Source organism: Anomaloglossus baeobatrachus, chromosome 2, assembly GCF_048569485.1.
Source record: "Anomaloglossus baeobatrachus isolate aAnoBae1 chromosome 2, aAnoBae1.hap1, whole genome shotgun sequence".
NCBI lineage: Eukaryota > Metazoa > Chordata > Amphibia > Anura > Aromobatidae > Anomaloglossus > Anomaloglossus baeobatrachus.
Window position 1 is genome coordinate 342,822,582 of NC_134354.1, and position 27,085 is coordinate 342,849,666.

At 37.1% G+C, this 27,085-nt stretch overlaps 15 non-coding genes across 15 annotated transcripts; all 15 read left to right on the forward strand.

Annotated features, from left to right (window-relative positions):
- Nucleotides 1-3,744: 3,744 nt before the first annotated feature.
- On the forward strand, nucleotides 3,745-3,817 carry TRNAV-CAC (transfer RNA valine (anticodon CAC)). Its single transcript has one exon. It is a non-coding gene; the product is annotated as a tRNA-Val (tRNA).
- A 663-nt stretch (nucleotides 3,818-4,480) lies between these two features.
- On the forward strand, nucleotides 4,481-4,553 carry TRNAG-ACC (transfer RNA glycine (anticodon ACC)). The gene has a single exon. It is a non-coding gene; the product is annotated as a tRNA-Gly (tRNA).
- A 4,340-nt stretch (nucleotides 4,554-8,893) lies between these two features.
- On the forward strand, nucleotides 8,894-8,966 carry TRNAV-AAC (transfer RNA valine (anticodon AAC)). Its single transcript has one exon. It is a non-coding gene; the product is annotated as a tRNA-Val (tRNA).
- Nucleotides 8,967-10,078: 1,112 nt separating this feature from the next.
- On the forward strand, nucleotides 10,079-10,151 carry TRNAV-CAC (transfer RNA valine (anticodon CAC)). The gene has a single exon. It is a non-coding gene; the product is annotated as a tRNA-Val (tRNA).
- Nucleotides 10,152-13,687: 3,536 nt separating this feature from the next.
- TRNAV-AAC (transfer RNA valine (anticodon AAC)) lies at nucleotides 13,688-13,760 on the forward strand. Its single transcript has one exon. It is a non-coding gene; the product is annotated as a tRNA-Val (tRNA).
- Nucleotides 13,761-14,903: 1,143 nt separating this feature from the next.
- Nucleotides 14,904-14,976, forward strand: TRNAV-CAC (transfer RNA valine (anticodon CAC)). The gene has a single exon. It is a non-coding gene; the product is annotated as a tRNA-Val (tRNA).
- Nucleotides 14,977-15,391: 415 nt separating this feature from the next.
- On the forward strand, nucleotides 15,392-15,464 carry TRNAV-AAC (transfer RNA valine (anticodon AAC)). Its single transcript has one exon. It is a non-coding gene; the product is annotated as a tRNA-Val (tRNA).
- Nucleotides 15,465-16,621: 1,157 nt separating this feature from the next.
- TRNAV-CAC (transfer RNA valine (anticodon CAC)) lies at nucleotides 16,622-16,694 on the forward strand. Its single transcript has one exon. It is a non-coding gene; the product is annotated as a tRNA-Val (tRNA).
- Nucleotides 16,695-18,324: 1,630 nt separating this feature from the next.
- TRNAV-CAC (transfer RNA valine (anticodon CAC)) lies at nucleotides 18,325-18,397 on the forward strand. The gene has a single exon. It is a non-coding gene; the product is annotated as a tRNA-Val (tRNA).
- A 1,500-nt stretch (nucleotides 18,398-19,897) lies between these two features.
- Nucleotides 19,898-19,970, forward strand: TRNAV-AAC (transfer RNA valine (anticodon AAC)). The gene has a single exon. It is a non-coding gene; the product is annotated as a tRNA-Val (tRNA).
- A 921-nt stretch (nucleotides 19,971-20,891) lies between these two features.
- TRNAV-CAC (transfer RNA valine (anticodon CAC)) lies at nucleotides 20,892-20,964 on the forward strand. Its single transcript has one exon. It is a non-coding gene; the product is annotated as a tRNA-Val (tRNA).
- Nucleotides 20,965-21,975: 1,011 nt separating this feature from the next.
- Nucleotides 21,976-22,048, forward strand: TRNAV-CAC (transfer RNA valine (anticodon CAC)). The gene has a single exon. It is a non-coding gene; the product is annotated as a tRNA-Val (tRNA).
- Nucleotides 22,049-22,712: 664 nt separating this feature from the next.
- On the forward strand, nucleotides 22,713-22,785 carry TRNAV-AAC (transfer RNA valine (anticodon AAC)). The gene has a single exon. It is a non-coding gene; the product is annotated as a tRNA-Val (tRNA).
- Nucleotides 22,786-24,180: 1,395 nt separating this feature from the next.
- TRNAV-AAC (transfer RNA valine (anticodon AAC)) lies at nucleotides 24,181-24,253 on the forward strand. The gene has a single exon. It is a non-coding gene; the product is annotated as a tRNA-Val (tRNA).
- A 2,432-nt stretch (nucleotides 24,254-26,685) lies between these two features.
- On the forward strand, nucleotides 26,686-26,758 carry TRNAV-AAC (transfer RNA valine (anticodon AAC)). Its single transcript has one exon. It is a non-coding gene; the product is annotated as a tRNA-Val (tRNA).
- Nucleotides 26,759-27,085: the final 327 nt, after the last annotated feature.

A 27,085-nucleotide genomic window follows, 5' to 3' on the forward strand; every position in this document is an offset into this window, starting at 1 on the left:
TTCTCAGCGCAGATAAAGCAGACAGCTATGGGTTGCCACCCCCATCTGCCTGCCGTTACCTTGGTTGGCAATCAAAATACAGGGAAGCCCATTAATTTTTTCTATTTAAAAAATAGTTAAAAAAAAAAATGACGTTGGGTCCCCCCATTTTTGATAGCCAGCTAGGGTAAAGCAGACGGCTGGAGCCTGAAAACCACAGCTGCCAGCTTTACCGTGGTTGGGGATCCAATGTGGAGGTCCCCTCAGGCTCTTTTTTATAATTATAAATATTAATAATTACACAATAAAAGTAGGGTCCCCCCCAAATTGGATCACCAGCCAAGGTAAAGCGGACAGCTGTGGTCTGGTATTCTCAGGGTGGGAAGGTCCATAGTTATTGGGCCTTCACAGTCTAAAAATAGCAGGCCACAGGCACCCCAGAAGTGGCGCATCCACTAGATGCGCCAATCCTGGCGCTTCACCCCAGCTCATCCCGTGCCCTGGTGCAGTGGCAAACGGGGTAATAAATCGGGTTGATACTAGCTGTAAAGTAACCTGAGATCAAGCCCAGCAGTTTGTGATGTCATGGCGTCTATTAGATTATCAACATCATAAACTGTCAGTACTAACAAAAAAAAAAAATCGACAAAAGAAATTTATTTGAAAAATCAGTCCCCAAAACATTTCCTCTTTCACCAATTTATTGTAAGAAAAAAAATAAAGGGGTCCCACGACGACTCTGGACCGTCTAGAATATGGGGGGGACACTTAGGGAACGTATCCCCCATTTTCTAGGAGTGCGGACCCTTCATGTGAGGAGTGTGGGTGCAATGAATCTGCACTCACTCTTCTCGGGTCCACAGCAGCAGAGTCCATGTCGTAATGGTTGCTACCAAAGCTGCAATGCCCTGCTCATGAGGTAAGGGCATGCCTAATCAGGAGAACTACTGTAGAGGAAGCTCTGCTCACTGGTATATAGGTGCTCAGAGGTAATAATAGATAAAATTAGTGAGTAACCTCGGCACTCTAAATCTCCCAGACTAAGTCAGTAAGTCACAACGGATAGTAATGCAAAATCACTCTTTATTGGTCCGTATTAAGAAAAAAATTTTTTTCATAAGCATATATGTTTTTGTCCAAAACAAGTTACAAATGACGTTTCGGCCTGAGCCTTCGTCAGATTGGACTTATCTGCATGTAATCATGAAAAATGACAATAATCAGTATCACATAAGAGTGAGAGAACAATAACATAAACTCGAACAATGTAGAGGTACAATTGGGATGCAGCAAAAAAAATGCAACACAGCAAGAAATGAAACACATGATACAAATGTCATAATACAGTACAAGGACAATATAGTAATGACAAATATGGGGTCAGAGTAGGTTTAGACAGCTCTGGTACGAAAGATGTCAATCATAAAGTAACATGTGCAGTAGGTGTAGAGCTACAGTATGCATGGCAGAGCTAATGGGTAGACCGACCATAGAAAAAGAACGGAGAAAAAGTGGAGAAAAAGTGGAGAAAAAATGGAGAGAAAAATGGAGAAAAAGTGGAGAAAAAGTGGAGAAAAAATGGAGAAAAAGTGGAGAAAAAGTGGAGAAAAAGTGGAGAAAAAGTGTAGAAAAAATGGAGAAAAAAGTGGAGAAAAAGTGGAGAAAAAGTGGAGAAAAAAATGGAGAACGAGTGGAGAAAAAGTGGAGAAAAAGTGGAGAAAAAGTGGAGAAAAAAATGGAGAAAAAATGGAGAAAAAGTGGAGAAAAAGTGGAGAAAAAAAAGTGGAGAAAAAGTGGAGAAAAAGTGGAGAAAAAGTGGAGAACAAAATGGAGAAAAAGTGGAGAAAAAGTGGAGAAAAAGTGGAGAAAAAGTGGAGCACCCTTTGGTGCCTTTCATGTGGCACTAAGGGGTGCTTAGCTTTGTATTTAGCCAAAAAAATGAAAAAAAAAATGACGTAGGGTTCCCCCTAGTTTTGTAGCCAGCTAGGGTAAAGCAGACGGCTGCAGCCTGCAGACCACAGCTGGCAACCTCACCTTGGCTGGTAATCCAAAACTGAGGGCACCCCACGCTGTTATTTTAAATTAAATAAATAATTAAAAAAAAAACACGTAGGGGTCCCCCAAAATTGGATCACCAGCCAAGGTAAAGCAGACAGCTGGGGCCTGATATTCTCAGACTAGGGAGGTCCATGGTTATTGGACTCTCCCCAGCCTAAAAATAGCAGGCCGCAGCCGCCCCAGAAGTGGTGCATCCATTAGATGCGCCAATCTTGGTGCTTCGCGCCAGCTCATCCTGCGCCCTGGTGCGGTGGCAAACGGGGTAATATATGGGGTTAATACCAGATGTGTAATGTCACCTGGCATCAAGGCCTGGGGTTGGTGAGGTCAGGCGTCTATCAGATACCCGACATCACCAACCCAGTCAGTAATAAAAAAAAATAGACTACAAACACATTTTTATTTGAAAAAACACTCCCCAAAACATTCCCTCTTTAACAAATTTATTAGAATGAAAAACAATTCCAGGTCTGGTGTAATCCAAGGGGTTGCCATGACGATCCACACTGTCCCAGTCAATGAAGAGCAGGATGTTCCCCATTGGCTGGGAGAGCAGTGCAGTGACCTGAGCTAACATCAATGGGTCAGCCCAGGTCACTGCAGGGCATAACAAGTGCTGCTGTCAGCGAGGTACATTACCTGCACTGATCTCCAGCACACTGACAGCCCCTGTCACTGAGTTCAATGACCGGCGCCTTCACACCAAGTATCGCGAGAGGCCCGTGACGTCACCACTAGTCAATCTCGGGTTGGAAGCGAGAGAAGGTGATGTGACAAGCAGCAGGCATGGAGGACAGTGACAGCGCTGAGGTCGGGATGGTGGGACTTCATCACCGCAGGTAAGCCGAGCGGGACCGTGTGTGTGTGTGTGTGTGTACGTGTGTACAATACATGCCGCGGGCAGGAGGGGGCGGAGCGAGCTGAGCGGGGAAGTGTGGGCTTCCTGCACGTAACTAGGATAAACATCGGGTTACTAACCAAAGCGCTTTGGTTGGATACCCGATGTTTATCTTGGTTACCAGCTTCTGGCAAGCTGCCAGCGATGGCTCTTGCACACTGTAGCTGTAAAAAGCCCTGCTTTTTGCTGCTAGAACCGTTCTCGAACGTATCTAGAACTATCGAGCTTTTGCAAAAAGCTCGAGTTCTAGTTTGATCTCGAACAGCCCCCAAAATCACTCGAGCCTAGAACTGGAGAACCTCGAACCTCGAACCGCGCTCAACTCAAGTCATCACGTCTGCTTAACACGCAAAAGGTCCTGAGTTTAATCCCCAGTAAAACCAATCTCTTCTTAGTGTTGAAATAATACCCTATCTAACTACAATATATGAAGTTCTTGGCTTTGTTGCCGAATAACGGGATGTTTTGGCTTCCATCACCAACAGATCTACGATTTTTTTTTTTTTGCCCTGGCGGTCAAAACTCGTCTCTAATTGCCATTGCTTTGCAGGATTTCACAGGTTTCATAGTGTAGTGGTAAGCACGTCTGCTTTACACGCAGAAGATCCTGGGTTCAAACCCCCGTGAAACCCATCTGTCCTTTGTGTTGAAATAATATCCTATCAACCTGCAATATATTAAGTACTTGGCTTTGTTGCCGAATAACAGGATGTTTTGGCTTCCATCACCAACAGAACTACGAATTATTTTTTTTTTCCCCTGGCGGTCAAAACTCGTTTTCAATTGCCATTGCTTTGCAGGATTTCACAGGTTTCATAGTGTAGTGGTCATCACGTCTGCTTCACACGCAGAAGGTCCTGGGTTCAATCCCCAGTGAAACCAATCTGTTTTCGCTGTTGAAGTAATTTGCTATCAACCTGTAATATATAAAATTCTTGGTTTCGTTGCCAAATGACAATACATTTTGGCTTCCATCACAAAGAGAACTACTATTTTGGGTTTCTTTTTTATTGTCCATTTTAGCAGAAAACATAATCCCATATTATAAAAATCCTGTTTGTTTAAAAATATATAGTTCCCATAAATACAAAAGCAAACGACTAAACTGTGTAGAAAAAAGTAACACATTCAATGTAAACTTCATTTTAAGCAATATCCCTTTGTAGGAATAAAACTGGTAAAATATGTAATAAAAATTGTAAATGTTTCATTACCAAAAATACTTTCCTTCAGCAATAAAAAGGCCCCGTCAGTCACAATTCTGCTCTGCTAGCCAATACACAGTAACTTTTCATCAGGTTTCATAGTGTAGTGGTCATCACGTCTGCTTAACACGCAGTAGGTCCTGGGTTCAATCCCCAGTGAAACCAATCTCTTCTTGGTGTTGAAATAATACCCTATCCAACTACAATATATGAAGTTCTTGGCTTTGTTGTTAAATAACAGGATGTTTTTGCTTCCATCACCAACAGAACTTTGAATTTTTTTTTTTTTCCCTGGCGGTCAAAATCGTCTCCAATTGCCATTGCTTTGCAGGATTTCACAGGTTTCATAGTGTAGTGGTCATCACGTCTGCTTACCATGCAGAAGGTCCTGGGTTCAATCCCCAGTGAAACCAATCTGTTCTTGGTGTTGAAATAATACCCTATGCAACTACAATATATGAAGTTCTTGGCATTGTTGCCGAATGACGGGATGTTTTGGCTTCCATCACCAATAGAACTACGAATTATTTTTTTTTTTCCCTGGTGGTCAAAACTCGTCTCTAATTGCCATTACTTTGCAGGATTTCACAGGTTTCAAAGTGAAGTAGTCATCACGTCTGCTTCACACGTAGAATGTCCTTGGTTCAATCCCCAGTAAAGACAAGCTGTTTTCGCTGTTGAAGTAATTTGCTATCAACCTGTAATATCTAAAATCCTTGCTTTCGTTGCCAAATGACAATACATTTTGGCTTCCATCACAAAGAACTACGATTTTGGCTTTCTTTTTTATTGACCATTTTAGCAGAAAACATAATCCCATATTATAAAAATCCTGTTTGTTTTAAAATATATAGTTCCCATAAATACAAAAGCAAACGACTAAACTGTGTAGAAAAAAGTAACACATTCAATGTAAACTTCAATTTAAGCAATATCCCTTTGTAGGAATAAAACTGGTAAAATATGTAATAAAAATTGGAAATGTTTCGTTACCAAAAATATTTTCCTTCAGCAATAAAAAGGCCCCGTCAGTCACAATTCTGCTCTGCTAGCCAAAACACAGTAACTTTTCATTAGTATTCATAGTGTAGTGGTCATCACGTCTGCTTAACACGCAGAAAGTCCTGGGTTTAATCCCCAGTAAAACCAGTCTGTTCTTGGTGTTGAAATAATACCCTATCCAACTACAATACATGAAGTTCTTGGCTTTGTTGCCGATTGACTGGATGTTTTAGCTTTCATAACCAACAGAACTACGAATTTTTTTTTTTCCTGGCAGTCAAAACTCGTCTCTAATTGCCATTACTTTGCTGGATTTCACAGGTTTTAAAGTGTGGTGGTCATCAAGTCTGCTTCATATGCAGAACGTTCTGGATTCAATACCCAGTTAAACCAATCTGTTTTCGGTGTTGAAGTAATTTCCTATCAACCTGTAAAGTATGAAATTCTTGGTTTCGTTGCCAAATGACAATACATTTTGGCTTCTATCACAAGGAGAACTACGATTTTGGGTTTCTTTTTTATTGAACATTTTAGCAGAAAACATAATCCCATATTATAAAAAAACCTGTTTGTTTTAAAATATATAGTTCCCATAAATACAAAAGCAAACGACTAAACTATGTAGAAAAAAGTAACACATTCAATGTAAACTTCAATTTAAGCAATTTCCCTTTGTAGGAATAAAACTCGTAAAATATGTAATAAAAATTAGAAATGTTTCATTACCAAAAATACTTTCCTTCAGCAATAAAAAGGCCCCGTCAGTCACAATTCTGCTCTGCTAGCCAATACACAGTAACTTTTCATCAGGATTCATAGTGTAGTGGTCATCGTGGCTGCTTAACACGCAGAAGGTCCTGGGTTTAATCCCCAGTAAAAGCAATCTGTTCTTGGTGTTGAAATAATACCCTATCCAACTGCAATACATGAAGTTTCTGGCTTTGTTGCCGAATGACGGGAATGTTTTAGCTTCCATAACCAACAGAACTACGAATTTTTTTTTTTTCCTGGCAGTCAAATTTCGTCTCTAATTGCCATTCCTTTGCAGGAATCACAGGTTTTAAAGTGTGGTTGTCATCAAGTCTGCTTCATATGCAGAACGTTCTGGGTTCAATACCCAGTGAAACCAATCTGTTTTCGGTGTTGAAGTAATTTCCTATCATCCTGTAAAGTATGAAATTTTTGGTTTTGTTGCCAAATGACAATACATTTTGGCTTCTATCACAATGAGAACTACGATTTTGGGTTTCTTTTTTATTGAACATTTTAGCAGAAAACATAATCCCATATTATAACAATCCTGTTTGTTTCAAAATTTATAGTTCCCATAAATACAAAAGCAAACGATTAAACTGTGTAGAAAAAAGTAACACATTCAATGTAAACTTCATTTTAAGCAATATCCCTTTGTAGGAATAAAACTGGTAAAATATGTAATAAAAATTGTAAATGTTTCATTACCAAAAAAACTTTTCTTCAGCAATAAAAAGGCCCCGTCAGTTACAATTCTGCTTTGCTTGCCAATACACAGTAACTTTCCAGAAGGTTTCATAGTGTAGTATTCATCACGTCTGCTTAACACTGGTTAAATCCCCAGTAAAAGCAATCTGTTCTTGATGTTGAAATAATACCCTATCAAACTACAATATATGAAGTTCTTGGCTTTGTTGCCGAATGATGGGATGTTTTGGCTTCCATCACCAACAGAACTAATAATTTATTTTTTTTCCCCTGGCGGTCAAAACTCGTCTCTAATTGCCATTACTTTGCAGGATTTCACAGGTTTCAAAGTGTAGTAGTCATCACATCTGCTTCACACGCAGAATGTCCTGGGTTCAATCCCCAGTAAAGACAAGCCGTTTTCGCTGTTGAAGTAATTTGCTATCAACCTGTAATATCTAAAATCCTTGCTTTCATTGCCAAATGACAATACATGTTGGCTTCCATCACAAAGAGAACTACTATTTTGGGTTTCTTTTTTATTGTCCATTTTAGCAGAAAACATAATCCCATATTATAAAAATCCTGTTTGTTTAAAAATATATAGTTCCCATAAATACAAAAGCAAACAACTAAACTGTGTAGAAAAAAGTAACACATTCAATGTAAACTTCAATTTAAGCAATATCCCTTTGTAGGAATAAAACTGGTAAAATATGTAATAAAAATTGTAAATGTTTCATTACCAAAAATACTTTCCTTCAGCAATAAAAAGGCCCTGTCAGTCACAATTCTGCTCTGCTAGCCAATACACAGTAACTTTTCATCAGGATTCATAGTGTAGTGGTCATCATGTCTGCTTAACACGTAGAAGGTCATCACGTCTGCTTAACACGCAGAAGGTACTGGGTTTAATCCCCAGTAAAACCAGTCTGTTCTTGGTGTTGAAATAATACCCTATCCAACTGCAATACATGAAGTTCTTGGCTTTGTTGCCGAATGACGGGATGTTTTAGCTTCCATAACCAACAGAACTACGAATTTTTTTTTTTCCTGGCAGTCAAATTTCGTCTCTAATTGCCATTACTTTGCAGGAACCACAGGTCTTAAAGAGAGGTGGTCATCAAGTCTGCTTCATATGCAGAACGTTCTGGGTTCAATACCCAGTGAAACCAATCTGTTTTCGGTGTTGAAGTAATTTCCTATTAACCTGTAAAGTATGAAATTCTTGGTTTCGTTGCCAAATGACAATACATTTTGGCTTCTATCACAAGGAGAACTACGATTTTGGGTTTCTTTTTTATTGAACATTTTAGCAGAAAACATAATCCCATATTATAACAATCCTGTTTGTTTCAAAATTTATAGTTCCCATAAATACAAAAGCAAACGTTTAAACTGTGTAGAAAAAAGTAACACATTCAATGTAAACTTCAATTTAAGCAATATCCCTTTGTAGGAATAAAACTGGTAAAATATGTAATAAAAATTGGAAATGTTTCATTACCAAAAACACTTTTCTTCAGCAATAAAAAGGCCCCATCAGTTACAATTCTGCTCTGCTTGCCAATACACAGTAACTTTCCAGAAGGTTTCATAGTGTAGTAGTCATCACGTCTGCTTAACACTGGTTCAATCCCCAGTAAAAGCAATCTGTTCTTGGTGTTGAAATAATACCCTATCAAACTACAATATATGAAGTTCTTGGCTTTGTTGCCGAATGATGGGATGTTTTGGCTTCCATCACCAACAGAACTAATAAGTTTTTTTCCCCTGGCGGTCAAAACTCGTTTTCAATTGCCATTGCTTCGCAGGATTTCACAGGTTTCATAGTGTAGTGGTCATCACGTCTGCTTCACCCGCAGAAGTTCCTGGGTTCAATCCCCAGTGAAACCAATCTGTTTTCGCTGTTGAAGTAATTTGCTATCAACCTGTAATATATAAAATTCTTGGTTTCGTTGCCAAATGACAATACATTTTGGCTTCCATCACAAAGAGAACTACTATTTTGGGTTTCTTTTTTATTGTCCATTTTAGCAGAAAACATAATCCCATATTATAAAAATCCTGTTTGTTTAAAAATATATAGTTCCCATAAATACAAAAGCAAATGACTAAACTGTGTAGAAAAAAGTAACACATTCAATGTAAACTTCAATTTAAGCAATATCCCTTTGTAGGAATAAAACTGGTAAAATATGTAATAAAAATTGTAAATGTTTCATTACCAAAAATACTTTCCTTCAGCAATAAAAAGGCCCCGTCAGTCACAATTCTGCTCTGCTAGCCAATACACAGTAACTTTTCAGCAGGTTTCATAGTGTAGTGGTCATCACGTCTGCTTAACACGCAGAAGGTCCTGGGTTCAATCCCCAGTGAAACCAATCTCTTCTTAGTGTTGAAATAATACCCTATCCAACTACAATATATGAATTTCTTGGCTTTGTTGCCGAATAACAGGATGTTTTGTCTTCCATCACCAACAGAACTTTCAATTTTTTTTTTTTTCCCTGGCGGTCAAAACTCGTCTCCAATTACCATTGCTTTGCAGGATTTCACAGGTTTCATAGTGTAGTGGTTATCACGTCTGCTTAACACGCAGAAGGTCATGGGTTCAATCCCCAGTGAAACCAGTCTCTTCTTGGTGTTGAAATAATACCCTATCCAACTGCAATACATGAAGTTCTTGGCTTTGTTGAGGAATGACGGGATGTTTTAGCTTCCATAACCAACGGAACTACGAATTTTTTTTTTTTCCTGGCAGTCAAATTTCGTCTCTAATTGCCATTTTTTTGCAGGAATCACAGGTTTTAAAGTGTGGTGGTCATCAAGTCTGCTTCATATGCAGAATCTGTTTTCGGTGTTGAAGTAATTTCCTATCAACCTGTAAAGTATGAAATTCTTGGTTTCGTTGCCAAATGACAATACATTTTGGCTTCTATCACAAGGAGAACTACGATTTTGGGTTTCTTTTTTATTGAACATTTTAGCAGAAAACATAATCCCATATTATAACAATCCTGGTTGTTTCAAAATTCATAGTTCCCATAAATACAAAAGCAAACGATTAAACTGTGTAGAAAAAAGTAACACATTCAATGTAAACTTCAATTTAAGCAATATCCCTTTGTAGGAATAAAACTGGTAAAATATGTAATAAAAATTGTAAATGTTTCATTACCAAAAACACTTTTCTTCAGCAATAAAAAGGCCCCATCAGTTACAATTCTGCTCTGCTTGCCAATACACAGTAACTTTCCAGAAGGTTTCATAGTGTAGTAGTCATCACATCTGCTTAACACTGGTTCAATCCCCAGTAAAAGCAATCTGATCTTGGTGTTGAAATAATACCCTATCAAACTACAATATATGAAGTTCTTGGCTTTGTTGCCGAATGATGGGATGTTTTGGCTTCCATCACCAACAGAACTAATAACTTTTTTCCCCTGGCGGTCAAAACTCGTTTTCAATTGCCATTACTTTGCAGGATTTCACAGGTTTCATAGTGTAGTGGTCATCACGTCTGCTTCACACGCAGAAGGTCCTGGGTTCAATCCCCAGTGAAACCAATCTGTTTTTGCTGTTGAAGTAATTTGCTTTCAACAGGATTTCACAGGTTTCATAGTGTAGTGGTCATCACGTCTGCTTAATACGCAGAAGGTCCTGGGTTTAATCTCCAGTAAAACCAGTCTGTTCTTGGTGTTGAAATAATACCCTATCCAACTGCAATACATGAAGTTCTTGGCTTTGTTGCCGAATGACGGGATGTTTTAGCTTCCATAACCAACAGAACTACGAATTTTTTTTTTTCCTGGCAGTCAAATTTCGTCTCTAATTGCCATTACTTTGCAGGAATCACAGGTTTTAAAGTGTGGTGGTCATCAAGTCTGCTTCATATGCAGAACGTTCTGGGTTCAATACCCAGTGAAACCAATCTGTTTTCGGTGTTGAAGTAATTTCTTATCAACCTGTAAAGTATGAAATTCTTGGTTTCGTTGCCAAATGACAATACATTTTGGCTTCTATCACAAGGAGAACTACGATTTTGGGTTTCTTTTTTATTGAACATTTTAGCAGAAAACATAATCCCATATTATAACAATCCTGTTTGTTTCAAAATTTATAGTTCCCATAAATACAAAAGCAAACGATTAAACTGTGTAGAAAAAAGTAACACATTCAATGTAATCTTCAATTTAAGCAATATCCCTTTGTAGGAATAAAACTGGTAAAATATGTAATAAAAATTGTAAATGTTTCATTACCAAAAACACTTTTCTTCAGCAATAAAAAGGCCCCATCAGTTACAATTCTGCTCTGCTTGCCAATACACAGTAACTTTCCAGAAGGTTTCATAGTGTAGTAGTCATCACATCTGCTTAACACTGGTTCAATCCCCAGTAAAAGCAATCTGATCTTGGTGTTGAAATAATACCCTATCAAACTACAATATATGAAGTTCTTGGCTTTGTTGCCGAATGATGGGATGTTTTGGCTTTCATCACCAACAGAACTAATAATTTTTTTTCCCCTGGCGGTCAAAACTAGTTTTCAATTGCCATTGCTTTGCAGGATTTCACAGGTTTCATAGTGTAGTGGTCATCACGTCTGCTTCACACGCAGAAGGTAATGGGTTCAATCCCCAGTGAAACCAATCCGTTTTCGCTGTTGAAGTAATTTGTTATCAACAGGATTTCACAGGTTTCATAGTGTAGTGGTCATCACGTCTGCTTAACACGCAGAAGGTCATGGGTTTAATCCCCAGTAAAACCAGTCTGTTCTTGGTGTTGAAATAATACCCTATCCAACTGCAATACATGAAGTTTTTGGCTTTGTTGCCGAATGACAGGATGTTTTAGCTTCCATCACCAACAGAACTACGAATTTTTTTTTTTTCCTGGCAGTCAAATTTCGTCTCTAATTGCCATTACTTTGCAGGAATCACAGGTTTTAAAGTGTGGTGGTCATCAAGTCTGCTTCATATGCAGAACGTTCTGGGTTCAATACCCAGTGAAACCAATCTGTTTTCGGTGTTGAAGTAATTTCCTATCAACCTGTAAAGTATGAAATTCTTGGTTTCGTTGCCAAATAAAAATACATTTTGGCTTCTATCACAAGGAGAACTACGATTTTGGGTTTCTTTTTTATTGAACATTTTAGCAGAAAACATAATCCCATATTATAACAATCCTGTTTGTTTCAAAATTTATAGTTCCCATAAATACAAAAGCAAACGATTAAACTGTGTAGAAAAAAGTAACACATTCAATGTAATCTTCAATTTAAGCAATATCCCTTTGTAGGAATAAAACTGGTAAAATATGTAATAAAAATTGTAAATGTTTCATTACCAAAAACACTTTTCTTCAGCAATAAAAAGGCCCCATCATTTACAATTCTGCTCTGCTTGCCAATACACAGTAACTTTCCGGAAGGTTTCATAGTGTAGCAATCATCACGTCTGCTTAACACTGGTTCAATCCCCAGTAAAAGCAATCTGTTCTTAGTGTTGAAATAATACCCTATCAAACTACAATATATGAAGTTCTTGGCTTTGTTGCCGAATGATGGGATGTTTTGTCTTCCATCACCAACAGAACTAATAATTTTTTTCCCCTGGCTGTCAAAACTCGTTTTCAATTACCATTGCTTTGCAGGATTTCACAGGTTTCATAGTGTAGTGGTCATCACGTGTGCTTCACACGCAGAAGGTCCTGGGTTCAATCTTTTTTATTGAACATTTTAGCAGAAAACATAATCCCATATTATAACAATCCTGTTTGTTTCAAAATTTATAGTTCCCATAAATACAAAAGCAAACGATTAAACTGTGTATAAAAAAGTAACACATTCAATGTAATCTTCAATTTAAGCAATATCCCTTTGTAGGAATAAAACTGGTAAAATATGTAATAAAAATTGTAAATGTTTCATTACCAAAAACACTTTTCTTCAGCAATAAAAAGGCCCCGTCAGTTACAATTCTGCTCTGCTTGCCAATACATAGTAACTTTCCAGAAGGTTTCATAGTGTAGTAGTCATCACGTCTGCTTAACACTGGTTCAATCCCCAGTAAAAGCAATCTGTTCTTGGTGTTGAAATAATACCCTATCAAACTACAATATATGAAGTTCTTGGCTTTGTTGCCGAATGATAGTATGTTTTGGCTTCCATAACCAACAGAACTAATAATTTTTTTCCCCTGGCGGTCAAAACTCGTTTTCAATTGCCATTGCTTTGCAGGATTTCACAGGTTTCATAGTGTAGTGGTCCTCACGTCTGCTTCACATGAAGAAGGTCCTGGGTTCAATCCCCAGTGAAACCAATCTGTTTTTGCTGTTGAAGTAATTTGGTATCAACAGGATTTCACAGGTTTTATAGTGTAGTGGTCATCACGTCTGCTTAACACGCAGAAGGTCCTGGGTTTAATCCCCAGTAAAAACCAGTCTGTTCTTGGTGTTGAAATAATACCCTATCCAACTGCAATACATGAAGTTCTTGGCTTTGTTGCCGAATGACGGGATGTTTTAGCTTCCATAACAAACAGAACTACGAATTTTTTTTTTTCCTGGCAGTCAAATTTCGTCTCTAATTGCCATTACTTTGCAGGAATCACCGGTTTTAAAGTGTGGTGGTCATCAAGTTTGCTTCATATGCAGAACGTTCTGGGTTCAATACCCAGTGAAACCAATCTGTTTTCGCTGTTGAAGTAATTTGCTATCAACCTGTAATATATAAAATTCTTGGTTTCGTTGCCAAATGACAATACATTTTGGCTTCCATCACAAAGAGAACTACTATTTTGGGTTTCTTTTTTATTGTCCATTTTAGCAGAAAACATAATCCCAAATTATAAAAATCCTGTTTGTTTAAAAATATATAGTTCCCATCAATACAAAAGCAAACGACTAAACTGTGTAGAAAAAAGTAACACATTCAATGTAAACTTCAATTTAAGCAATATCCCTTTGTAGGAATAAAACTGGTAAAATATGTAATAAAAATTGTAAATGTTTCATTACCAAAAATACTTTCCTTCAGCAATAAAAAGGCCCCGTCAGTCACAATTCTGCTCTGCTAGCCAATACACAATAACTTTTCATCAGGTTTCATAGTGTAGTGGTCATCACGTCTGCTTAACATGCAGAAGGTCCTGGGTTCAATCCCCAGTGAAACCAATCTCTTCTTGGTGTTGAAATAATACCCTATCCAACTACAATATATGAATTTCTTGGCTTTGTTGCCGAATAACAGGATGTTTTGTCTTCCATCACCAACAGAACTTTGAATTTTTTTTTTTTTTCCCTGGCGGTCAAAACTCGTCTCCAATTGCCATTGCTTTGCAGGATTTTACAGGTTTCATAGTGTAAAGGTTATCACATCTGCTTAACACGCAGAAAGTCCTGGGTTCAATCCCCAGTGAAACCAGTCTCTTCTTGGTGTTGAAATAATACCCTATCCAGCTGCAATACATGAAGTTCTTGGCTTTGTTGCCGAATGACGGGATGTTTTAGCTTCCATAACCAACGGAACTACGAATTTTTTTTTTTTCCTGGCAGTCAAATTTCGTCTCTAATTGCCATTACTTTGCAGGAATCACAGGTTTTAAAGTGTGGTGGTCATCAAGTCTGCTTCATATGCAGAACGTTCTGGGTTCAATACCCAGTGAAACCAATCTGTTTTCGGTGTTGAAGTAATTTCCTATCAACCTGTAAAGTATGAAATTCTTGGTTTCGTTGCCAAATGACAATACATTTTGGCTTCTATCACAAGGAGAACTACGATTTTGGGTTTCTTTTTTATTGAACATTTTAGCAGAAAACATAATCCCATATTATAACAATCCTGTTTGTTTCAAAATTTATAGTTCCCATAAATACAAAGGCAAACGATTAAACTGTGTAGAAAAAAGTAACACATTCAATGTAAACTTCAATTTAAGCAATATCCCTTTGTAGGAATAAAACTGGTAAAATATGTAATAAAAATTGTAAATGTTTGATTACCAAAAATACTTTCCTTCAGCAATAAAAAGGCCCCATCAGTTACAATTCTGCTCTGCTTGCCAATACACAGTAACTTTCCGGAAGGTTTCATAGTGTAGCAATCATCACGTCTGCTTAACACTGGTTCAATCCCCAGTAAAAGCAATCTGTTCTTGGTGTTGAAATAATACCCTATCAAACTACAATATATGAAGTTCTTGGCTTTGTTGCCGAATGATGGGATGTTTTGGCTTCCATCACCAACAGAACTAATAATTTTTTTCCCCTGGCTGTCAAAACTCGTTTTCAATTGCCATTGCTTTGCAGGATTGCACAGGTTTCATAGTGTAGTGGTCATCACGTCTGCTTCACACGCAGAAGGTCCTGGGTTCAATCCCCAGTGAAACCAATCTGTTTTCGCTGTTGAAGTAATTTGCTATCAACCTGTAATATATAAAATTCTTGGTTTCGTTGCCAAATGACAATACATTTTGGCTTCCATCACAAAGAGAACTACTATTTTGGGTTTCTTTTTTATTGTCCATTTTAGCAGAAAACATAATCCCATATTATAAAAATCCTGTTTGTTTAAAAATATATAGTTCCCATTAATACAAAAGCAAACGACTAAACTGTGTAGAAAAAAGTAACACATTCAATGTAAACTTCAATTTAAGCAATATCCCTTTGTAGGAATAAAACTGGTAAAATATGTAATAAAAATTGTAAATGTTTCATTACCAAAAATACTTTCCTTCAGCAATAAAAAGGCCCCGTCAGTCACAATTCTGCTCTGCTAGCCAATACACAGTAACTTTTCATCAGGTTTCATAGTGTAGTGGTCAGCACGTCTGCTTAACACGCAGAAGGTCCTGGGTTCAATCCCCAGTGAAACCAATCTCTTCTTGGTGTTGAAATAATACCCTATCCAACTACAATATATGAATTTCTTGGCTTTGTTGCCGAATAACAGGATGTTTTGTCTTCCATCACCAACAGAACTTTGAATTTTTTTTTTTTTCCCTTGCGGTCAATACTCGTCTCCAATTGCCATTGCTTTGCAGGATTTCACAGGTTTCATAGTGTAGTGGTTATCACGTCTGCTCAACACGCAGAAGGTCGTCGGTTCAATCCCCAGTGAAACCAGTCTCTTCTTGGCGTTGAAACAATACCCTATCCAACTGCAATACTTGAAGTTCTTGGCTTTGTTGCCGAATGACGGGATATCTTAGCTTCCATAACCAACGGAACTACGAATTTTTTTTTTTTCCTGGCAGTCAAATTTCGTCTCTAATTGCCATTACTTTGCAGGAATCACAGGTTTTAAAGTGTGGTGGTCATCAAGTCTGCTTCATATGCAGAACGTTCTGGGTTCAATACCCAGTGAAACCAATCTGTTTTCGGTGTTGAAGTAGTTTCCTATCAACCTGTAAAGTATGAAATTCTTGGTTTCGTTGCCAAATGACAATACATTTTGGCTTCTATCACAAGGAGAACTATGATTTTGGGTTTCTTTTTTATTGAACATTTTAGCAGAAAACATAATCCCATATTATAACAATCCTGTTTGTTTCAAAATTTATAGTTCCCATAAATACAAAAGCAAACGATTAAACTGTGTAGAAAAAAGTAACACATTCAATGTAAACTTCAATTTAACCAATATCCCTTTGTAGGAATAAAACTGGTAAAATATGTAATAAAAATTGTAAATGTTTCATTACCAAAAATACTTTCCTTCAGCAATAAAAAGGCCCCGTCAGTCACAATTCTGCTCTGCTAGCCAATACACAGTAACTTTTCATTAAGATTCATAGTGTAGTGGTCATCACTTCTGCTTAACACGCAGAAAGTCCTGGGTTTAATCCCCAGTAAAAGCATTCTGTTCTTGGTGTTGAAATAATACCCTATCAAACTACAATATATGAAGTTCTTGGCTTTGTTGCCGAATGACGGGATGTTTTAGCTTCCATAACCAACAGAACTACGAATTTTTTTTTTTTCCTGGCAGTCAAAACTCGTTTTCAATTGCCATTGCTTTGCAGGATTTCACAGGTTTCATAGTGTAGTGGTCATCACGTCTGCTTCACACGCAGAAGGTCCTGGGTTCAATCCCCAGTGAAACCAATCTGTTTTTGCTGTTGAAGTAATTTCCTATCAACCTGTAATATATAAAATTCTTGGTTTCGTTGCCAAATGACAATACATTTTGGCTTCCATCACAAAGAGAACTACTATTTTGGGTTTCTTTTTTATTGTCCATTTTAGCAGAAAACATAATCCCATATTATAAAAATCCTGTTTGTTTAAAAATATATAGTTCCCATAAATACAAAAGCAAACGACTAAACTGTGTAGAAAAAAGTAACACATTCAATGTAAACTTCAATTTAAGCAATATCCCTTTGTAGGAATAAAACTGGTAAAATATGTAATAAAAATTGTAAATGTTTCATTACCAAAAATACTTTCCTTCAGCAATAAAAAGGCCCTGTCAGTCACAATTCTGCTCTGCTAGCCAATACACAGTAACTTTTCATCAAGATTCATAGTGTAGTGGTCAACATATCTGCTTAACACGTAGAAGGTCCTGGGTTTAATCCCCAGTAAAACCAGTCTGTTCTTGGTGTTGAAATAATACCCTATCAAACTACAATATATGAAGTTCTTGGCTTTGTTGCAGAATGATGGGATGTTTTGGCTCCCATCACCAACAGAACTAAGAATTATTTTTTTTTTCCCTGGCGGTCAAAACTCGTCTCCAATTGCCATTGATTTGCAGGATTTCACAGGTTTCATAGTGTAGTGGTCATCACGTCTGCTTAACACGCAGAAGGTCCTGATTTCAATCCCCAGTGAAACCAGTCTCTTCTTGGTGTTGAAATAATACCCTATCCAACTGCAATACATGAAGTTCTTGGCTTTGTTGCCGAATGACGGGATGTTTTAGCTTCCATAACCAACAGAACTACGAATTTTATTTTTTTCCTGGCAGTCAAATTTTGTCTCTAATTGCCATTACTTTGCAGGAATCACAGGTTTTAAAGTGTGGTGGTCATCAAGTCTGCTTCATATGCAGAACGTTCTGGGTTCAATACCCAGTGAAACCAATCTGTTTTCGGTGTTGAAGTAATTTCCTATCAACCTGTAAGGTATGAAATTCTTGGTTTCGTTGCCAAATGACAATACATTTTGGCTTCTATCACAAGGAGAACTACGATTTTGCGTTTCTTTTTTATTGAACATTTTAGCAGAAAACATAATCCCATATTATAACAATCCTGTTTGTTTCAAAATTTATAGTTCCCATAAATACAAAAGCAAACGATTAAACTGTGTAGAAAAAAGTAACACATTCAATGTAAACTTCAATTTAAGCAATATCCCTTTGTAGGAATAAAACTGGTAAAATATGTAATAAAAATTGTAAATGTTTCATTACCAAAAACACTTTTCTTCAGCAATAAAAAGGCCCCATCAGTTACAATTCTGCTCTGCTTGCCAATACACAGTAACTTTCCAGAAGGTTTCATAGTGTAGTAGTCATCACATCTGCTAAACACTGGTTCAATCCTCAGTAAAAGCAATCTGTTCTTGGTGTTGAAATAATACCCTATCAAACTACAATATATGAAGTTCTTGGCTTTGTTGCCGAATGATGGGATGTTTTGGCTTCCATCACCAACAGAACTAATAATTTTTTTCCCCTGGCGGTCAAAACTCGTTTTCAATTGCCATTGCTTTGCATGCTTTCACAGGTTTCATAGTGTAGTGGTCATCACGTCTGCTTCACACGCAGAAGGTCCTGGGTTCAATCCCCAGTGAAATCAATCTGTTTTCGCTGTTGAAGTAATTTGCTATCAACAGTATTTCACAGGTTTCATAGTGTAGTGGTGATCACGTCTGCTTAACACGCAAAAGGTCCTGGGTTTAATCCCCAGTAAAACCAGTCTGTTCTTGGTGTTAAAATAATACCCTACCCAACTGCAATACATGAAGTTCTTGGCTTTGTTGCCGAATGACGGGATGTTTTAGCTTCCATAACCAACAGAACTACGAATTATTTTTTTTTCCTGGCAGTCAAATTTCGTTTCTAATTGCCATTACTTTGCAGGAATCACAGGTTTTAAAGTGTGGTGGTCATCAAGTCTGCTTCATATGCAGAACGTTCTGGGTTCAATACCCAGTGAAACCAATCTGTTTTCGGTGTTGAAGTAATTTCCTATCAACCTGTAAAGTATGAAATTCTTGGTTTCGTTGCCAAATGACAATACATTTTGGCTTCTATCACAAGGAGAACTACGATTTTGGGTTTCTTTTTTATTGAACATTTTAGCAGAAAACATAATCCCATATTATAACAATCCTGTTTGTTTCAAAATGTATAGTTCCCATAAATACAAAAGCAAACGATTAAACTGTGTAGAAAAAAGTAACACATTCAATGTAATCTTCAATTTAAGAAATATCCCTTTGTAGGAATAAAACTGGTAAAATATGTAATAAAAATTGTAAATGTTTCATTACCAAAAACACTTTTCTTCAGCAATAAAAAGGCCCCATCAGTTACAATTCTGCTCTGCTTGCCAATACACAGTAACTTTCCAGAAGGTTTCATAGTGTAGTAGTCATCACGTCTGCTTAACACTGGTTCAATCCCCAGTAAAAGCAATCTGTTCTTGGTGTTGGAATAATACCCTATCAAACTACAATATATGAAGTTCTTGGCTTTGTTGCCGAATGATGGGATGTTTTGGCTTCCATCACCAACAGAACTAATAATTTTTTTCCCCTGGCTGTCAAAACTCGTTTTCAATTGCCATTGCTTTGCAGGCTATCACAAGTTTCATAGTGTAGTGGTCATCATGTCTGCTTCACACGCAGAAGGTCCTGGGTTCAATCCCCAGTGAAACCAATCTGTTTTCGCTGTTGAAGAAATTTGCTATCAACCTGTAATATATAAAATTCTTGGTTTCGTTGCCAAATGACAATACATTTTGGCTTCCATCACAAAGAGAACTACTATTTTGGGTTTCTTTTTTATTGTCCATTTTAGCAGAAAACATAATCCCATATTATAAAAATCCTGTTTGTTTAAAAATATATAGTTCCCATAAATACAAAAGCAAACGACTAAACTGTGTAGAAAAAAGTAACACATTCAATGTAAACTTCAATTTAAGCAATATCCCTTTGTAGGAATAAAACTGGTAAAATATGTAATAAAAATTGTAAATGTTTCATTACCAAAAATACTTTCCTTCAGCAATAAAAAGGCCCTGTCAGTCACAATTCTGCTCTGCTAGCCAATACACAGTAACTTTTCATCAGGTTTCATAGTGTAGTGGTCATCACGTCTGCTTAACACGCAGAAGGTCCTGGGTTCAATCCCCAGTGAAACCAATCTCTTCTTGGTGTTGAAATCATACCCTATCCAACTACAATATATGAATTTCTTGGCTTTGTTGCCGAATAACAGGATGTTTTGTCTTCCATCACCAACAGAACTTTGAATTTTTTTTTTTTTCCCTGGCGGTCAAAACTCGTCTCCAATTGCCATTGCTTTGCAGGATTTCACAGGTTTCATAGTGTAGTGGTTATCACGTCTGCTTAACATGCAGCAGGTCCTGGGTTCAATCCCCAGTGAAACCAGTCTCTTCTTGGTGTTGAAATAATACCCTATCCAACTGCAATACATGAATTTCTTGGCTTTGTTGCCGAATGACGGGATGTTTTAGCTTCCATAACCAACGGAACTACGAATTTTTTTTTTTTCCTGGCAGTCAAATTTCGTCTCTAATTGCCATTACTTTGCAGGAATCACAGGTTTTAAAGTGTGGTGGTCATCAAGTCTGCTTCATATGCAGAACGTTCTGGGTTCAATACCCAGTGAAACCAATCTGTTTTCGGTGTTGAAGTAATTTCCTATCAACCTGTAAAGTATGAAATTCTTGGTTTTGTTGCCAAATGACAATACATTTTGGCTTCTATCACAAGGAGAACTACGATTTTGGGTTTCTTTTTTATTGAACATTTTAGCAGAAAACATAATCCCATATTATAACAATCCTGTTTGTTTCAAAATTTATAGTTCCCATAAATACAAAAGCAAACGATTAATGCTTAACACTGGTTCAATCCCCAGTAAAAGCAATCTGTTCTTGGTGTTGAAATAATACCCTATCAAACTACAATATATGAAGTTCTTGGCTTTGTTGCCGAATGATGGGATGTTTTGGCTTCCATCACCAACAGAACTAATAATTTTTTTCCCATGGCGGTCAAAACTCGTTTTCAATTGCCATTGCTTTGCAGGCTTTCACAGGTTTCATAGTGTAGTGGTCATCACGTCTGCTTCACACGCAGAAGGTCCTGGGTTCAATCCCCAGTGAAACCAATCCGTTTTCGCTGTTGAAGTAATTTGCTATCAACAGGATTTCACAGGTTTCATAGTGTAGTGGTCATCACGTCTACTTAACACGCAGAAGGTCCTGGGTTTAATCCCCAGTAAAACCAGTCTGTTCTTGGTGTTGAAATAATACCTTATCCAACTGCAATACATGAAGTTCTTGGCTTTGTTGCCGAATGACGGGATGTTTTAGCTTCCATAACCAACAGAACTACGAATTTTTTTTTTTCCTGGCAGTCAAATTTCGTCTCTAATTGCCATTCCTTTGCAGGAATCACAGGTTTTAAAGTGTGGTGGTCATCAAGTCTGCTTCATATGCAGAACGTTCTGGGTTCAATACCCAGTGAAACCAATCTGTTTTCGGTGTTGAAGTAATTTCCTATCAACCTGTAAAGTATGAAATTCTTGGTTTCGTTGCCAAATGACTATACATTTTGGCTTCTATCACAAGGAGAACTACGATTTTGGGTTTCTTTTTTATTGAACATTTTAGCAGAAAACATAATCCCATATTATAACAATCCTGTTTGTTTCAAAAGTTATAGTTCCCATAAATACAAATGCAAACGATTAAACTGTGTAGAAAAAAGTAACACATTCAATGTAATCTTCAATTTAAGCAATATCCCTTTGTAGGAATAAAACTGGTAAAATATGTAATAAAAATTGTAAATGTTTCATTACCAAAAACACTTTTCTTCAGCAATAAAAAGGCTCCATCAGTTACAATTCTTCTCTGCTTGCCAATACACAGTAACTTTCCAGAAGGTTTCATAGTGTAGTAGTCATCACATCTGCTTAACACTGGTTCAATCCCCAGTAAAAGCAATCTGTTCTTGGTGTTGAAATAATACCCTATCAAACTACAATATATGAAGTTCTTGGCTTTGTTGCCGAATGATGGGATGTTTTGGCTTCCATCACCAACAGAACTAATAATTTTTTTCCCCTCGCTGTCAAAACTCGTTTTCAATTGCCATTGCTTTGCAGGATTTCACAGGTTTCATAGTGTAGTGGTCATCACATCTGCTTCACACGCAGAAGGTCCTGGGTTCAATCCCCAGTGAAACCAATCTGTTTTCGCTCTTGAAGTAATTTTCTATCAACCTGTAATATATAAAATTCTTGGTTTCGTTGCCAAATGACAATACATTTTGGCTTCCATCACAAAGAGAACTACTATTTTGGGTTTCTTTTTATTGTCCATTTTAACAGAAAACATAATCCCATATTATAAAAATCCTGTTTGTTTAAAAATATATAGTTCCCATAAATACAAAAGCAAACGACTAAACTGTGTAGAAAAAAGTAACCCATTCAATGTAAACTTCAATTTAAGCAATATCCCTTTGTAGGAATAAAACTGGTAAAATATGTAATAAAAATTGTAAATGTTTCATTACCAAAAATACTTTCCTTCAGCAATAAAAAGGCCCCGTCAGTCACAATTCTGCTCTGCTAGCCAATACACAGTAACTTTTCATCAGGTTTCATAGTGTAGTGGTCGTCACGTCTGCTTAACACGCAGAAGGTCCTGGGTTCAATCCCCAGTAAAACCAATCTCTTCTTAGTGTTGAAATAATACCCTATCCAACTACAATATATGAATTTCTTGGCTTTGTTGCCGAATAACAGGATGTTTTGTCTTCCATCACCAACAGAACTTTGAATTTTTTTTTTTTTTACCTGGCGGTCAAAACTCGTCTCCAATTGCCATTGCTTTGCAGGGTTTCACAGGTTTCATAGTGTAGTGGTTATCACGTCTGCTTAACACGCAGAAGGGCCTGGGTTCAATCCCCAGTGAAACCAGTCTCTTCTTGGTGTTGAAATAATACCCTATCCAGCTGCAATACATGAAGTTCTTGGCTTTGTTGCCGAATGACGGGATCTTTTAGCTTCCATAACCAACGGAACTACGAATTCTTTTTTTTTCCTGGCAGTCAAATTTCGTCTCTAATTGCCATTACTTTGCAGGAATCACAGGTTTTAAAGTGTGGTGGTCATCAAGTCTGCTTCATATGCAGAACGTTCTGGGTTCAATACCCAGTGAAACCAATCTGTTTTCGGTGTTGAAGTAATTTCCTATCAACCTGTAAAGTATGAAATTCTTGGTTTCGTTGCCAAATGACAATACATTTTGGCTTCTATCACAAGGAGAACTACGATTTTGGGTTTCTTTTTTATTGAACATTTTAGCAGAAAACATAATCCCATATTATAACAATCCTGTTTGTTTCAAAATTTATAGTTCCCATAAATACAAAGGCAAACGATTAAACTGTGTAGAAAAAAGTAACACATTCAATGTAAACTTCAATTTAAGCAATATCCCTTTGTAGGAATAAAACTGGTAAAATATGTAATAAAAATTGTAAATGTTTCATTACCAAAAATACTTTCCTTCAGCAATAAAAAGGCCCCGTCAGTCACAATTCTGCTCTGCTAGCCAATACACAGTAACTTTTCATTAAGATTCATAGTGTAGTGGTCATCACGTCTGCTTAACACGCAGAAAGTCCTGGGTTTAATCCCCAGTAAAAACCAGTCTGTTCTTGGTGTTGAAATAATTCCCTATCCAACTGCAATACATGAAGTTCTTGGCTTTGTTGCCGAATGACGGGATGTTTTAGCTTCCATAACAAACAGAACTACGAATTTTTTTTTTTCCTGGCAGTCAAATTTCGTCTCTAATTGCCATTACTTTGCAGGAATCACCGGTTTTAAAGTGTGGTGGTCATCAAGTTTGCTTCATATGCAGAACGTTCTGGGTTCAATACCCAGTGAAACCAATCTGTTTTCGCTGTTGAAGTAATTTGCTATCAACCTGTAATATATAAAATTCTTGGTTTCGTTGCCAAATGACAATACATTTTGGCTTCCATCACAAAGAGAACTACTATTTTGGGTTTCTTTTTTATTGTCCATTTTAGCAGAAAACATAATCCCATATTATAAAAATCCTGTTTGTTTAAAAATATATAGTTCCCATCAATACAAAAGCAAACGACTAAACTGTGTAGAAAAAAGTAACACATTCAATGTAAACTTCAATTTAAGCAATATCCCTTTGTAGGAATAAAACTGGTAAAATATGTAATAAAAATTGTAAATGTTTCATTACCAAAAATACTTTCCTTCAGCAATAAAAAGGCCCCGTCAGTCACAATTCTGCTCTGCTAGCCAATACACAGTAACTTTTCATCAGGTTTCATAGTGTAGTGGTCATCACGTCTGCTTAACATGCAGAAGGTCCTGGGTTCAATCCCCAGTGAAACCAATCTCTTCTTGGTGTTGAAATAATACCCTATCCAACTACAATATATGAATTTCTTGGCTTTGTTGCCGAATAACAGGATGTTTTGTCTTCCATCACCAACAGAACTTTGAATTTTTTTTTTTTTCCCTGGCGGTCAAAACTCGTCTCCAATTGCCATTGCTTTGCAGGATTTCACAGGTTTCATAGTGTAAAGGTTATCACATCTGCTTAACACGCAGAAGGTCCTGGGTTCAATCCCCAGTGAAACCAGTCTCTTCTTGGTGTTGAAATAATACCCTATCCAGCTGCAATACATGAAGTTCTTGGCTTTGTTGCCGAATGACGGGATGTTTTAGCTTCCATAACCAACGGAACTACGAATTTTTTTTTTTCCTGGCAGTCAAATTTCGTCTCTAATTGCCATTACTTTGCAGGAATCACCGGTTTTAAAGTGTGGTGGTCATCAAGTTTGCTTCATATGCAGAACGTTCTGGGTTCAATACCCAGTGAAACCAATCTGTTTTCGCTGTTGAAGTAATTTGCTATCAACCTGTAATATATAAAATTCTTGGTTTCGTTGCCAAATGACAATACATTTTGGCTTCTATCACAAGGAGAACTACGATTTTGGGTTTCTTTTTTATTGAACATTTTAGCAGAAAACATAATCCCATATTATAACAATCCTGTTTGTTTCAAAATTTATAGTTCCCATAAATACAAAGGCAAACGATTAAACTGTGTAGAAAAAAGTAACACATTCAATGTAAACTTCAATTTAAGCAATATCCCTTTGTAGGAATAAAACTGGTAAAATATGTAATAAAAATTGTAAATGTTTGATTACCAAAAATACTTTCCTTCAGCAATAAAAAGGCCCCATCAGTTACAATTCTGCTCTGCTTGCCAATACACAGTAACTTTCCGGAAGGTTTCATAGTGTAGCAATCATCACGTCTGCTTAACACTGGTTCAATCCCCAGTAAAAGCAATCTGTTCTTGGTGTTGAAATAATACCCTATCAAACTACAATATATGAAGTTCTTGGCTTTGTTGCCGAATGATGGAATGTTTTGGCTTCCATCACCAACAGAACTAATAATTTTTTTCCCCTGGCTGTCAAAACTCGTTTTCAATTGCCATTGCTTTGCAGGATTTCACAGGTTTCATAGTGTAGTGGTCATCACGTGTGCTTCACACGCAGAAGGTCCTGGGTTCAATCTTTTTTATTGAACATTTTAGCAGAAAACATAATCCCATATTATAACAATCCTGTTTGTTTCAAAATTTATAGTTCCCATAAATACAAAAGCAAACGATTAAACTGTGTAGAAAAAAGTAACACATTCAATGTAATCTTCAATTTAAGCAATATCCCTTTGTAGGAATAAAACTGGTAAAATATGTAATAAAAATTGTAAATGTTTCATTACCAAAAACACTTTTCTTCAGCAATAAAAAGGCCCCGTCAGTTACAATTCTGCTCTGCTTGCCAATACATAGTAACTTTCCAGAAGGTTTCATAGTGTAGTAGTCATCACGTCTGCTTAACACTGGTTCAATCCCCAGTAAAAGCAATCTGTCCTTGGTGTTGAAATAATACCCTATCAAACTACAATATATGAAGTTCTTGGCTTTGTTGCCGAATGATGGGATGTTTTGGCTTCCATCACCAACAGAACTAATAATTTTTTTCCCCTGGCTGTCAAAACTCGTTTTCAATTGCCATTGCTTTGCAGGATTTCACAGGTTTCATAGTGTAGTGGTCATCACGTGTGCTTCACACGCAGAAGATCCTGGGTTCAATCTTTTTTATTGAACATTTTAGCAGAAAACATAATCCCATATTATAACAATCCTGTTTGTTTCAAAATTTATAGTTCCCATAAATACAAAAGCAAACGATTAAACTGTGTAGAAAAAAGTAACACATTCAATGTAATCTTCAATTTAAGCAATATCCCTTTGTAGGAATAAAACTGGTAAAATATGTAATAAAAATTGTAAATGTTTCATTACCAAAAACACTTTTCTTCAGCAATAAAAAGGCCCCGTCAGTTACAATTCTGCTCTGCTTGCCAATAAATAGTAACTTTCCAGAAGGTTTCATAGTGTAGTAGTCATCACGTCTGCTTAACACTGGTTCAATCCCCAGTAAAAGCAATCTGTTCTTGGTGTTGAAATAATACCCTATCAAACTACAATATATGAAGTTCTTGGCTTTGTTGCCGAATGATGGGATGTTTTGGCTTCCATCACCAACAGAACTAATAATTTTTTTCCCCTGGCGGTCAAAACTCGTTTTCAATTGCCATTGCTTTGCAGGATTTCACAGGTTTCATAGTGTAGTGGTCCTCACGTCTGCTTCACACGCAGAATGTCCTGGGTTCAATCTCCAGTGAAACCAATCTGTTTTCGCTGTTGAAGTAATTTGGTATCAACAGGATTTCACAGGTTTTATAGTGTAGTGGTCATCACGTCTGCTTAACACGCAGAAGGTCCTGGGTTCAATCCCCAGTGAAACCAATCTCTTCTTGGTGTTGAAATAATACCCTATCCAACTACAATATATGAATTTCTTGGCTTTGTTGCCGAATAACAGGATGTTTTGTCTTCCATCACCAACAGAACTTTGAATTTTTTTTTTTTTCCCTGGCGGTCAAAACTCGTCTCCAATTGCCATAGCTTTGCAGGATTTCACAGGTTTCATAGTGTAAAGGTTATCACGTCTGCTTAACACGCAGAAGGTCCTGGGTTCAATCCCCAGTGAAACCAGTCTCTTCTTGGTGTTGAAATAATACCCTATCCAGCTGCAATACATGAAGTTCTTGGCTTTGTTGCCGAATGACGGGA